The sequence below is a fragment of the Clytia hemisphaerica genome, unplaced genomic scaffold (genome assembly GCF_902728285.1).
Source record: "Clytia hemisphaerica strain Z4C2 unplaced genomic scaffold, Clytia hemisphaerica genome assembly, whole genome shotgun sequence".
Classification (NCBI taxonomy): domain Eukaryota; kingdom Metazoa; phylum Cnidaria; class Hydrozoa; order Leptothecata; family Clytiidae; genus Clytia; species Clytia hemisphaerica.
Genome location: NW_027104154.1, coordinates 174,461 through 187,485, shown reverse-complemented (window position 1 = coordinate 187,485; position 13,025 = coordinate 174,461).

The following is a 13,025-nucleotide window of genomic DNA, read 5'->3' as shown; positions in this document are numbered from 1 at the left end:
CTTATAAAAAAGAGTGTACAACATAAAGGGAGTATAATTTTAAAGATGTGATTACAATGCAATTTATAATTACAAAAGGAAATCAATTAGTGTTTTTTTTAGTAGGAAGTTTAGTTTTCATGGAATACAAGCAAGTTTGACGAGAAGGGAATGTATACCATTTTCAATGAACTTTAACAGAGCTCGTAGGTAGAGCTTTCCAAATTTTTCTCAATTGGGAAGATGGCGTTTCGTGAAAAATATTCTTTGGAAATTATTGATGTAAAGTCAGAACAGACTATATCGCATATTTCATATGTTGGTCCGACAACAGTAAAAGAAATAAAACGAGAACTGCTGAAAAATACAACCAAAAATGTAGAGGCAGTCTTTTACTTAAGATCTGGTGACGACTTTGAAGTTCTACTTGACGAAGAGAATATAATAAGTGAGCGGAGGACAGTGGATTCGAGTTCAACCAGTACTGTGTATTGTGCATTATTTCGAATCAATTATAACGCAAATGGGGAAAAGACGAATTTTCAGAGCAATTCATACTCTTGTTCGAGTAAGAAGTATGTTATAAACTTACCCCGAATTCGTGTGCTTGTTAACGATGAGCAGAAGCCTATTGTTACGTACCAAAGGAACTGTGTAAGACCTTGGCTGTGTTCGTTCACCAATTTCAAGAACGATGGACAATATTTGAGTGGATTTCCATTGGGTAGAGTTTACTTTTACTGTAAACCTTACACCAATGAAGTTATTATTGAAAGTACCAAAACATGGCTATACCATATGTCGATTGCAGGACAATAGACGATATCGGCTTAACGAAATTCTCCCCGAATGATTACCCATGATGCATTGCGCAAAAAAATTCACGGACTATATTGACTTACTGAATTTTTTTGCGCAATGCATCATGGGTAATCATTCGGGGAGAATTCGTTAAGCCGATATCGTCTATTTGATAAAGATTTTGTTGTTTATGTCGGCCTGTTGAGTCAACCAGAATCTGAAGTAATGAATATTCATTATGATGGGAGGGTGAGTTTCTGTCGGCGCTTGCCTTACGTTCAAGTATTGAATACCTATAAAGGAGAAAATGATGGAAGTCAATATCGTGAAATAACTCAATGGTATCCAAGGACTAATGATTGTACTGTTATTGGTTTGAAAGAATTTATTGAAAAAGAAACCGGAATTCCTGTTGAAAATCAGGTGCTTTACCACGATGCTGAATATATTAGTGATGGAAGATCGATTTTGAAGACTCTTTTGAGAAACGACAAAGATTGTCCGGTAGTAATACATCTTATGTGTAAATCCAACCAATCACAATGTAATGAATTTATAACTTCCAAAGCAAAGGAACTTGGTATACAAGCAATATTTTCGATCACAGTCGAAGATGCAAAACATCACTTAACACTTTTTGAAGATTTCATTTCAAAATTGGCCCATAATGAAGATTGGTTGACTAAACTAAGATTGTGCATCAGTTTACCCTCCCATCTTTATCATTTAGAATCTACAAGTGGCTTTATGGTAATTTCAGAAAAACAACTTTATAGTTTGTTTTGTAAGCTGGATGCATTCAAAGAAAATATACGACTTCGACTAGTGACAATTCAACCTCTTTCAAGAGAAGTCGAAAGCATTGTCGAGAGTTATTATTTCAAGACTTTTGGGTTGAAAACGATAGTTTTGAAATCGCTGACAAAGACTAATAGCTTAGATTTTCGTAAATACAAGACTTTATCTTCTATTAAAAACTTTGTGGAAAAAGAGTATAAAATCCCGGATTATTTGCAAATCTTTTTATCCAAAGGAAAACAACTTGAAAAGAATGACAGGCTGTCAGAAATATTTTGCAACAATAGTAGTGCTGAGGATAAGAAAGATGGAATCTTAACTTTAAATCTGATATCAAAATCACCAAATACTTTTACTGTACTAATAAATGGGCCTTTATATACTAAAAGTGAGTTACCAGAAACGATTGAAGTAAAAGAAACTTCAACCCTTACTGACGTGCAAAATTCCATACCAGAACTTGCTTCATATTCAATCCGACCTTTACATATAGGAGCCGAGAAAAACACACCTTACATGTCGAATGATGAATGTTATCTTTTCCAAATCGCAAGACAATCTGCTTTCGGTTCTCGTGTTGAATTATTTGTATATCGAAGCATCCGTGTCAAGTTTTTCTCTTGTACACGCTGTGGAAACTCGTCCATTGTAGAAAAATCTCTCCCCGTTGATACTGACGGTAAAAAGATAAAAGAATCCCTGAAGGAGTGTAACAATGAATTAAGACACGGATACTGTTGCGATAAAGTTGAGTGGAAACTATCTGCAAACAATCCTCGGCATATTAATCCTGGTACAATCTTATCGGATATTGCGAAGGACTTAGTATTGAATTTTCAAGCCGTTCGATCGATGTCATTATCTTTGAAAAAGATTTTTCAAAGATAAGAAGGAATTTTATGAAGTGAATTTACGTATTTTGTATATATAGTATTTCTTTTGAGGTTGATTCTTATCCTTTTGAAAGTGTCAGAATATTATCAGATAGCACGAAAACAACTCGCATTATCACATGTTTGTTTTTTATAAGAGCAAGTTAATTTCAGTTGATCCTGTAATTGGTCTTAAATTTCTACTGTTTCAAACAAAAGAGCTTTTGTTCTGAGGACCCATATCTGAGGCTTGTGTTCTTATCAAATTACTTTTATAAAATTGTTTTTTTGAAATTGTTCTTAGAAATAAAAAACGTTTACACTCTTTGGGTGTTGTCTGATGTTTGTGAAATTGTTGACATGTTGTTAAAATGCTTTTTCAAGGGGTGGCTGACGGGAGTAATTGTATCTCTGAAATACTTAGAAAAGTCTCAAAGTAGCACAGATAATAACGACGGACCATCGACTCCAATACGCTCTTAAATTTACTTGTTTTTCTCGTACAGCTACAGGCAAATTTAACACAGGTTATCTCATTCCTTCCTTAAAATCGAGCCTTTGCTTTCGATAACCATTTTTAATGACATAATTTACAAAAATTCTGATCGGGAGATTAATCAAGGGACTTTTAAAGAGAATCCAGTTAAACTTCCTACATATCAAAAAGTCATCGTTATTGTTAATGGGGTAGTAGTCATTAGTCTATTTTTGAAGATTTAATTTAAAATGCAGCTTGATTTGTTTTAATTACAACGAAACTAATTAGTGTGTGGAGTAGGAAGCTAAATTTGCTTCTTTTTTTTTCTCAATCATTACAGGCGAGCCTTAACAGAGCTCACAAGTAGTGTTTTAAAATTTTTCTCAATTGGGAAGATGGCGTTTCGTGAAAATAATTCTATGGAAATTATTGATGTGAAGTCAGAACAGACTATAGCGCATATTCCATATGTTGGTCCGACAACAGTAAAAGAAGTAAAACGAGAACTGCTGAAAAATACAACCAAAAATGTAGAGGCAGTCTTTTACTTAAGATCTGGTGACGACTTTGAAGTTCTACTTGACGAAGAGAATCTAATAAGTGAGCGGAGGACAGTGGATTCGAGCAACCAGTACTGTGTATTGTGCATTATTTCGAATCAATTATAACACAAATGGGGAAAAGACGAATTTTCAGAGCAATTCATACTCTTGTTCGAGTAAGAATTATGTTATAAACTTACCCCGGATTCGTGTATGTGTTAACGATGAAAAGCCTATTGTTACGTACCAAGGGAACTACTTAAGACCTTGGTTGTGTTCGTTCACCAATTTCAAGAACGATGGACAATATTTGAGTGGATTTCCATTGGGTAGAGTTTACTTTTACTGTAAACCTTACACCAATGAAGTTATTATCGAAAATACCAAAACATGGCTATACCATATGTCGATTGCAGGACAATTTGATAAAGATTTTGTTGTTTATATCGGACTGTTGAGTCAACCAGAATCTGAAAGAATAAATATTCATTATGATGGGAGGGTGAGTTTCTGTCGGCGCTTGCCTTACGTTCGAGTATTGAATACTTATAAAGGAGAAAATGATGGAAGTCAATATCGTGAAATAGCTCGATGGTATCCAAAGACTAATGATTGTACTGTTGTTGGTTTGAAAGAATTTATTAAAAAAGAAACCGGAATGTTGAAAATCAGATGCTTTACCACGATGCTGAATATATCAGTGATGGAAGATCGATTTTGAAGATTCTTTTGAGAAACGACAAAGATTGTCCGGTAGTAATACATCTTATGTGCAAGATCAACCAATCACAATCTAATGAATTTATAAGTCCCAAAGCAAAGGAACTTGGTATTCAAGCAATATCTTCGATCACAGTCGAAGATGCAAAACATCACTTGACACTTTTTGAAGATTTCATTTCAAAATTGGCCCATAATGAAAATTGGTTGACTAAACTAAGATTGTGCATCAGTTTACCCTCCCATCTTTATCATTTAGAATCTACAAGTGGCTTTATGGTAATTTCAGAAAAACAACTTTATAGTATGTTTTGTAAGCTGGATGCATTCAAAGAAAATATACGACTTCGACTAGTGACAATTCAACCTCTTTCAAGAGAAGTCGAAAACATTGTCGAGAGTTATTTTATTTCAAGACTTTTGGGTTGAAAACTATAGTTTTGAAATCGCTGACAAAGACTTATAGCTTAGATTTTCGTAAATACAAGACTTTATCTTCTATTAAAAACTTTGTGGAAAAAGAGTATAAAATCCCAGATTATTTGCAAATCTTTTTATCCAAAGGAAAACAACTTGAAAAGTATGACATGCTGTTAGAAATATTTTGCAACAATAGTTGTGCCCAGGATAAGAAAGATTGAATCTTAATTTTAAATCTGATATAAAAATCACCAAAAACTTTAACTGTACAATTAAATGGGCCTTTATATACCAAAAGTGAGTTACCAGAAACGATCGAAGTGAAAGAAACTTCAACCCTTACTGACGTGCAAAATTCCATACCAGAACTGGCTTCATATTCAATCCGACCTTTACATATAGGAGCCGAGAAAAACTTACCTTCCATCATGTTAAATGATGAATGTTATCTTTTCCAAATCGTAAGACAATCTGCTTTTGGTCCTCATGTTGAATTATTTGTATATCGAAGCATCCGTGTCAAGTTTTTCTCTTGTACACGCTGTGGAAACTCGTCCATTGTAGAAAAATCTCTCCCCGTTGATACTGACGGTAAAAAGATAAAAGAATCCCTGAAGGAGTGTAACAATGAATTAAGACACGGATACTGTTGTCGTAAAGTTGAGTGGAAACTATCTGCAAACAATCCTCGGCATATTAATCCTGGTACAATCTTATCGGATATTGCGAAGGACTTAGTTTTGAATTTTCAAGCCGTTCGATCGATGTCATTATCTTTGAAAAAGATTTTTCAAAGTTAAGAAGGAATTTTATGAAGTGAATTTGCGTATTTTGTATATATAGTATTTCTTTTGAGGTTGATTCTTATCCTTTTGAAAGTGTCAGAATATTATCAGATAGCACGAAAACAACTCGCATTATCACATGTTTGTTTTTTATAAGAACAAGTTAATTTCAGTTGATCCTGTAATTGGTCTTAAATTTCTACTGTTTCAAACAAAAGAGCTTTTGTTCTGAGGACCCATATCTGAGGCTTGTGTTCTTATCAAATTACTTTTATAAAATTGTTTTTTTTTAATTGTTCTTAGAAATAAAAAGCGTTTACACTCTTTGGGCATTGTCTGATGTTTGTGAAATTGTTGACATGCTGTTAAAAGGCTTTTTCAAGGGGTGGCTGACGGGAGTGATTGTATCTCTGAAATACTTAGAAAAGTCTCAAAGTAGCACAGATAATAACGACGGACCATCGACTCCAATACGCTCTTAAATTTACTTGTTTTTCTCGTACAGCTACAGGCAAATTTAACACAGGTTATCTCATTCCTTCCTTAAAATCGAGCCTTTGCTTTCGATAACCATTTTTAATGACATAATTTACAAAAATTCTGATCGGGAGATTAATCAAGGGACTTTTAAAGAGAATCCAGTTAAACTTCCTACATATCAAAAAGTCATCGTTATTGTTTAATGGGGTAGGTAGTCATTAGTCATTAGTCTATTTTGAAGATTTAATTTAAAATGCAGCTTGATTTGTTTTAATTACAACGAAACTAATTAGTGTGTGGAGTAGGAAGCTAAATTTGCTTCTTTTTTTTTCTCAATCATTACAGGCGAGCCTTAACAGAGCTCACAAGTAGTGTTTTAAAATTTTTCTCAATTGGGAAGATGGCGTTTCGTGAAAATAATTCTATGGAAATTATTGATGTGAAGTCAGAACAGACTATAGCGCATATTCCATATGTTGGTCCGACAACAGTAAAAGAAGTAAAACGAGAACTGCTGAAAAATACAACCAAAAATGTAGAGGCAGTCTTTTACTTAAGATCTGGTGACGACTTTGAAGTTCTACTTGACGAAGAGAATCTAATAAGTGAGCGGAGGACAGTGGATTCGAGTTCAACCAGTACTGTGTATTGTGCATTATTTCGAATCAATTATAACACAAATGGGGAAAAGACGAATTTTCAGAGCAATTCATACTCTTGTTCGAGTAAGAATTATGTTATAAACTTACCCCGGATTCGTGTATGTGTTAACGATGAAAAGCCTATTGTTACGTACCAAGGGAACTACTTAAGACCTTGGTTGTGTTCGTTCACCAATTTCAAGAACGATGGACAATATTTGAGTGGATTTCCATTGGGTAGAGTTTACTTTTACTGTAAACCTTACACCAATGAAGTTATTATCGAAAATACCAAAACATGGCTATACCATATGTCGATTGCAGGACAATTTGATAAAGATTTTGTTGTTTATATCGGACTGTTGAGTCAACCAGAATCTGAAAGAATAAATATTCATTATGATGGGAGGGTGAGTTTCTGTCGGCGCTTGCCTTACGTTCGAGTATTGAATACTTATAAAGGAGAAAATGATGGAAGTCAATATCGTGAAATAGCTCGATGGTATCCAAAGACTAATGATTGTACTGTTGTTGGTTTGAAAGAATTATTAAAAAAAGAAACCGGAATGTTGTTGAAAATCAGATGCTTTACCACGATGCTGAATATATCAGTGATGGAAGATCGATTTTGAAGATTCTTTTGAGAAACGACAAAGATTGTCCGGTAGTAATACATCTTATGTGCAAGATCAACCAATCACAATCTAATGAATTTATAAGTCCCAAAGCAAAGGAACTTGGTATTCAAGCAATATCTTCGATCACAGTCGAAGATGCAAAACATCACTTGACACTTTTTGAAGATTTCATTTCAAAATTGGCCCATAATGAAAATTGGTTGACTAAACTAAGATTGTGCATCAGTTTACCCTCCCATCTTTATCATTTAGAATCTACAAGTGGCTTTATGGTAATTTCAGAAAAACAACTTTATAGTATGTTTTGTAAGCTGGATGCATTCAAAGAAAATATACGACTTCGACTAGTGACAATTCAACCTCTTTCAAGAGAAGTCGAAAACATTGTCGAGAGTTATTATTTCAAGACTTTTGGGTTGAAAACTATAGTTTTGAAATCGCTGACAAAGACTTATAGCTTAGATTTTCGTAAATACAAGACTTTATCTTCTATTAAAAACTTTGTGGAAAAAGAGTATAAAATCCCAGATTATTTGCAAATCTTTTTATCCAAAGGAAAACAACTTGAAAAGTATGACATGCTGTTAGAAATATTTTGCAACAATAGTTGTGCCCAGGATAAGAAAGATTGAATCTTAATTTTAAATCTGATATAAAAATCACCAAAAACTTTAACTGTACAATTAAATGGGCCTTTATATACCAAAAGTGAGTTACCAGAAACGATCGAAGTGAAAGAAACTTCAACCCTTACTGACGTGCAAAAATTCCATACCAGAAACTGGCTTCATATTCAATCCGACCTTTACATATAGGAGCCGAGAAAAACTTACCTTCCATCATGTTAAATGATGAATGTTATCTTTTCCAAATCGTAAGACAATCTGCTTTTTGGTCCTCATGTTGAATTATTTGTATATCGAAGCATCCGTGTCAAGTTTTTCTCTTGTACACGCTGTGGAAAACTCGTCCATTGTAGAAAAAATCTCTCCCCGTTGATACTGACGGTAAAAAGATAAAAGAATCCCTGAAGGAGTGTAACAATGAATTAAGACACGGATACTGTTGTCGTAAAGTTGAGTGGAAACTATCTGCAAACAATCCTCGGCATATTAATCCTGGTACAATCTTATCGGATATTGCGAAGGACTTAGTTTTGAATTTTCAAGCCGTTCGATCGATGTCATTATCTTTGAAAAAGATTTTTCAAAGTTAAGAAGGAATTTTATGAAGTGAATTGCGTATTTTGTATATATAGTATTTCTTTTGAGGTTGATTCTTATCCTTTTGAAAGTGTCAGAATATTATCAGATAGCACGAAAACAACTCGCATTATCACATGTTTGTTTTTATAAGAACAAGTTAATTTCAGTTGATCCTGTAAATTGGTCTTAAATTTCTACTGTTTCAAACAAAAGAGCTTTTGTTCTGAGGACCCATATCTGAGGCTTGTGTTTCTTATCAAATTACTTTTAAAATTGTGTTTTTTTTTAATTGTTCTTAGAAATAAAAAGCGTTTACACTCTTTGGGCATTGGCTGTGTTGTGAAATTGTTGACCTGCTGTTTAAAAGGCTTTTTCAAGGGGGGGCTGACGGGAGTGATTGTATCTCTGAATACTTAGAAAGTCTCAAAGTAGCACAGATAATAACGACGGACCATCGACTCCAATACGCTCTTAAATTTACTTGTTTTTCTCGTACAGCTACAGGCAAATTTAACACAGGTTATCTCATTTCCTTCCTTAAAATCGAGCCTTTGCTTTCGATAACCATTTTAATGACATAATTTACAAAAATTCTGATCGGGAGATTAATCAAGGGACTTTTAAAGAGAATCCAGTTAAACTCCTACATATCAAAAAGTCATCGTTATTGTTAATGGGGTAGTAGTCATTAGTCTATTTTTGAAGATTTAATTTAAAATGCAGCTTGATTTGTTTTAATTACAACGAAACTAATTAGGTGTGGAGTAGGAAGCTAAATTTTGCTTCTTTTTTTTCTTCAATCATTACAGGCGAGCCTTAACAGAGCTCACAAGTAGTGTTTTAAAATTTTTCTCAATTGGGAAGATGGCGTTTCGTGAAAATAATTCTATGGAAATTATTGATGTGAAGTCAGAACAGACTATAGCGCATATTCCATATGTTGGTCCGACAACAGTAAAAGAGGTAAAAAGAAAACTCCTAAGAAAAACAAGCAAAAATGTAGAGGCAGTCATTTACTTAAGATCTGGTGACGACTTTGAAGTTCTACTTGACGAAGAGAATCTAATAAGTGAGCGGAGGACAGTGGATTCGAGTTCAACCAGTACTGTTTATTGTGCATTATTTCGAATCAATTATAACGCAAATGGGGAAAAGACGAATTTTCAGAGCAATTCATACTCTTGTTCGAGTAAGAAGTATGTTATAAACTTACCCCGGATTCGTGTATGTGTTAACGATGAAAAGCCTATTGTTACGTACCAAGGGAACTACGTAAGACCTTGGCTGTGTTCGTTCACCAATTTCAAGAACGATGGACAATATTTGAGTGGATTTCCATTTGGTAGAGTCTTCTTTTACTGTAAACCCTACACCAATGAAGTTATTATTGAAAGTACCAAGACATGGCTATACCATATGTCGATTGCAGGACTATTTGATAAAGATTTTGTTGTTTATGTCGGTTTGTTGAGTCAACCAGAATCTGAAAGAATAAATATTCATTATGATGCGAGAGTTAGTTTATGTCGGCGATTGCCTTATGTTCGAGTATTGAAGACTTGTAAAGGAGAAAATGATGGAAGTCAATATCGTGAAATAGCTCTATGGTATCCAAAGACTAATGATTGTACTGTTGTTGGTTTGAAAGAATTTATTGAAAAAGAAACCGGAATTCCTGTTGAAAATCAGGTGCTTTACCACGATGCTGAATATGTCAGCGATAGGAGATCGATTTTGAAGATTCTTTTGAAAAACGACAAAGATTGTCCGGTAGTAATACATCTTATGTGCAAGATCAACCAATCGCAATCTAATGAATTAAGTTCAAAAATTAAAGAACTTGGTTTAAAACAGATATGTTCAATCCAAATTCAAGATGAGAAATATCAGATCATCTCGCTAGAGAATATAACCCCACCTTTAACCCAAAACCAAGATTGGTTTACTGAGCTAAGGTCACAGATCACAAAAGAATTTAATTTGCCCCATCACCTATATCATCTTGAATCTCTATCTGGCATGATTGTAAATTCAGAGAAACAACTTTATAGTTTGTTTTTTAGTCAGGCTGGTCCACAAGAAAATATCTGTATTCAAATAGTGACGCCTCAGCCTGTACCAGGAAAATATGAACTTATAAATCCTCTTGAAAATTATTTTTTCAAGATTGTTGGGTTGAAAATGTTTGTTTTGAAATCGCTTACAAAAACGAAAACTTTGGATATTCGTGAACACAATACTTTATCGTCCATAGAAAACTTTGTGGACAAAGAGTATAAAATCCCTCACCATTTGCAAATCTATCTTTGCGAGGGACATCAACTTGAGCCCCACGATATGTTGTCAGAAATCTTTTGGACCAAAAGCAACGCTGACGATAAAAAAGATGGAATCTTGACTCTAAATTTAGTATCAAAGCCACCACGTAATTTGACTGTATGGTCAATCAGAGAAATAGATTGTTATAATTTGTTGGATGACCGAATTGAAATGAAAGAATCATCGACTATTAGTGAGGTGACTAATGCTGTTTCAGAATTAGTTTGTTTTCCAGTTCGCCTTAGACAGTGTCCTGTCGAATATCTGATACCGGGAGATCATTCGTATCTTTATCAAATGAAGAGAGAAATCGGCTTTCAAAATACTGTTAAACTTTACGTTGATCGAAACATTTGTGTGAAACTTTTTTCTTGTAAACAATGTGGAAACTCCGAAATCATGGAAGAGCTTGTTACGATTCGTTTTTCTAGTGATACTGTAAAAAAAGTTACCAAGCGATTAAATTTGGAATTAAGAGACAAGTACTGTTGCGATAAAGTCAGTTGGAAACTATCTACAAACAATCCGTGGTATATTAATCCTGGTACAATCTTATCGGATGTTGCGAAGGACTTAGTTTTGAATTTTCAAGCCGTTCGATCGATGTCATTATCTTTGAAAAAGATTTTTCAAAGTTAGGAAGGAATCTTATGAAGTGAATCGCGTGTTTTCTAAATTATTTTTTCAAGTTGACAAATACTCTTTATAAAGAGGTATTAACAACAATACTTTGTACTAAATTTTACTTTATTTACCAATTTTATTCTGTATTAGATTTACCTCACATTTCTTTGTCAATACTTGTTTCCCCGGTAATTTTCCTTGTGAAAGGGTGTGTTTGGTTTGGGAAAGGAAGGTGCAAGTGGCAAGAGGAGGTTCCATTAAGTAGTGGGCGGAAATATCAACGCCACTATGCGCCACTAATATTTTTTTACCCGCTTTCGAAGTATTAACAACGCAAACAACTCATCATGCTGTCTTTGTTCATACTTCCACTAAGTGCCATAACTTCGATCTCAAATGTCATATTTTATGATTTTATGTGGAGTGTGACCCCTAAATATGAAATAGAATCATAGTAATTAAAAAGTATTACCTTGTTGGAAAGGCGATTTCGAGTGTTGAAATTTAAGAAAAACAAAAATGAAAAATTTAGAATAAATGGGCTTTTTAAAATTGGAAAATATGCTATGAATTCAAAGGTCAGTCCCTTAAAGGAATTAAAAGTAGTAAAGTGTAAATATTGTGCGAACCACGTGTCATTAAAAGAGAACAATTAAAATCACGTGTCCAAAACAAACTTATAAAACTATCGAAACAACAATTAAAATGATCCATATTTGTTTTTGGACCTACCCCGGTGGGGTGGAGTTCCTATAAATTCACCTCTGTCCGTTCGTCCGGCCATCCGTCTGTTCGTTACCAGCTTTTCTCGAGATTGAATCATAGGAATCATTTGATTTTCGATACAAAGGTGCCAAACGGTGGTGGCCAAAATGTGACGGAGCCCGATTTTCGAAAAAAAAATTTTGGGCCAAAAAACGGCTAAAAAACGGGTTTTTAGACTTTGTGAAAAATTGGATCATTAAATTTGCAAAAAAATTTATTTGGCTTAAAAAACGCATGTTTATCTATAAGAATCACTATCAATAAGCATACATCAATGTTCTTAGTCAAATTACTCAATTTCTTTATGAGATAGAAGTTTTTTTTGCCCATGAGGGCTTATTTTTGAAGAATATGTGTGTTTAGACATGAAATTTTGGTTGCTTGGCGTGTTTTTATAGAGAAACTGGCCAAGTTCAATATTCTTTATAAGCACATTATCAATTACTTAGGTATTAGCTTTTCTCGAGATTGGCTCTTTCATTCTTTGTGATTTTTTGCACAAAGATGCATAACTATAAACCCTCGAATGTGACTGAACCCGATTTTTCGAAAAAAGATGTATTTGGGCAATTTGGGCCAAAAAACGGCTAAAAAAGAGTTTTTTGGACTTTGTGAAATATTGGATCTTTGTAAAAGATGAGTCAAGCTGATTTTTGTAAAAAAACTTTTCAGCTCAAAAAACGCATCTTTATCTATAAGAATCAGTATTAAATAAGCATGCATCAATGTTCTTAGCCAAATTACTCAATTTTTTGATGAGATAGATGTCTTTTTATGCTCACGAAGTCTTGAATATGAAAGAATATTTCAAGAGCATGAAATTTTGGTTCCTAAACGTCTTTTTGGCCCAGCAGCGCAGCGTAGTGGGCCTTTCATCTGCACAGTGCCCGTACGTTTGTTAGTTACGCAAAGCAATTAGGCGGTGTTCCGCGAGAGTACATATATTTTCCAGGCTAAA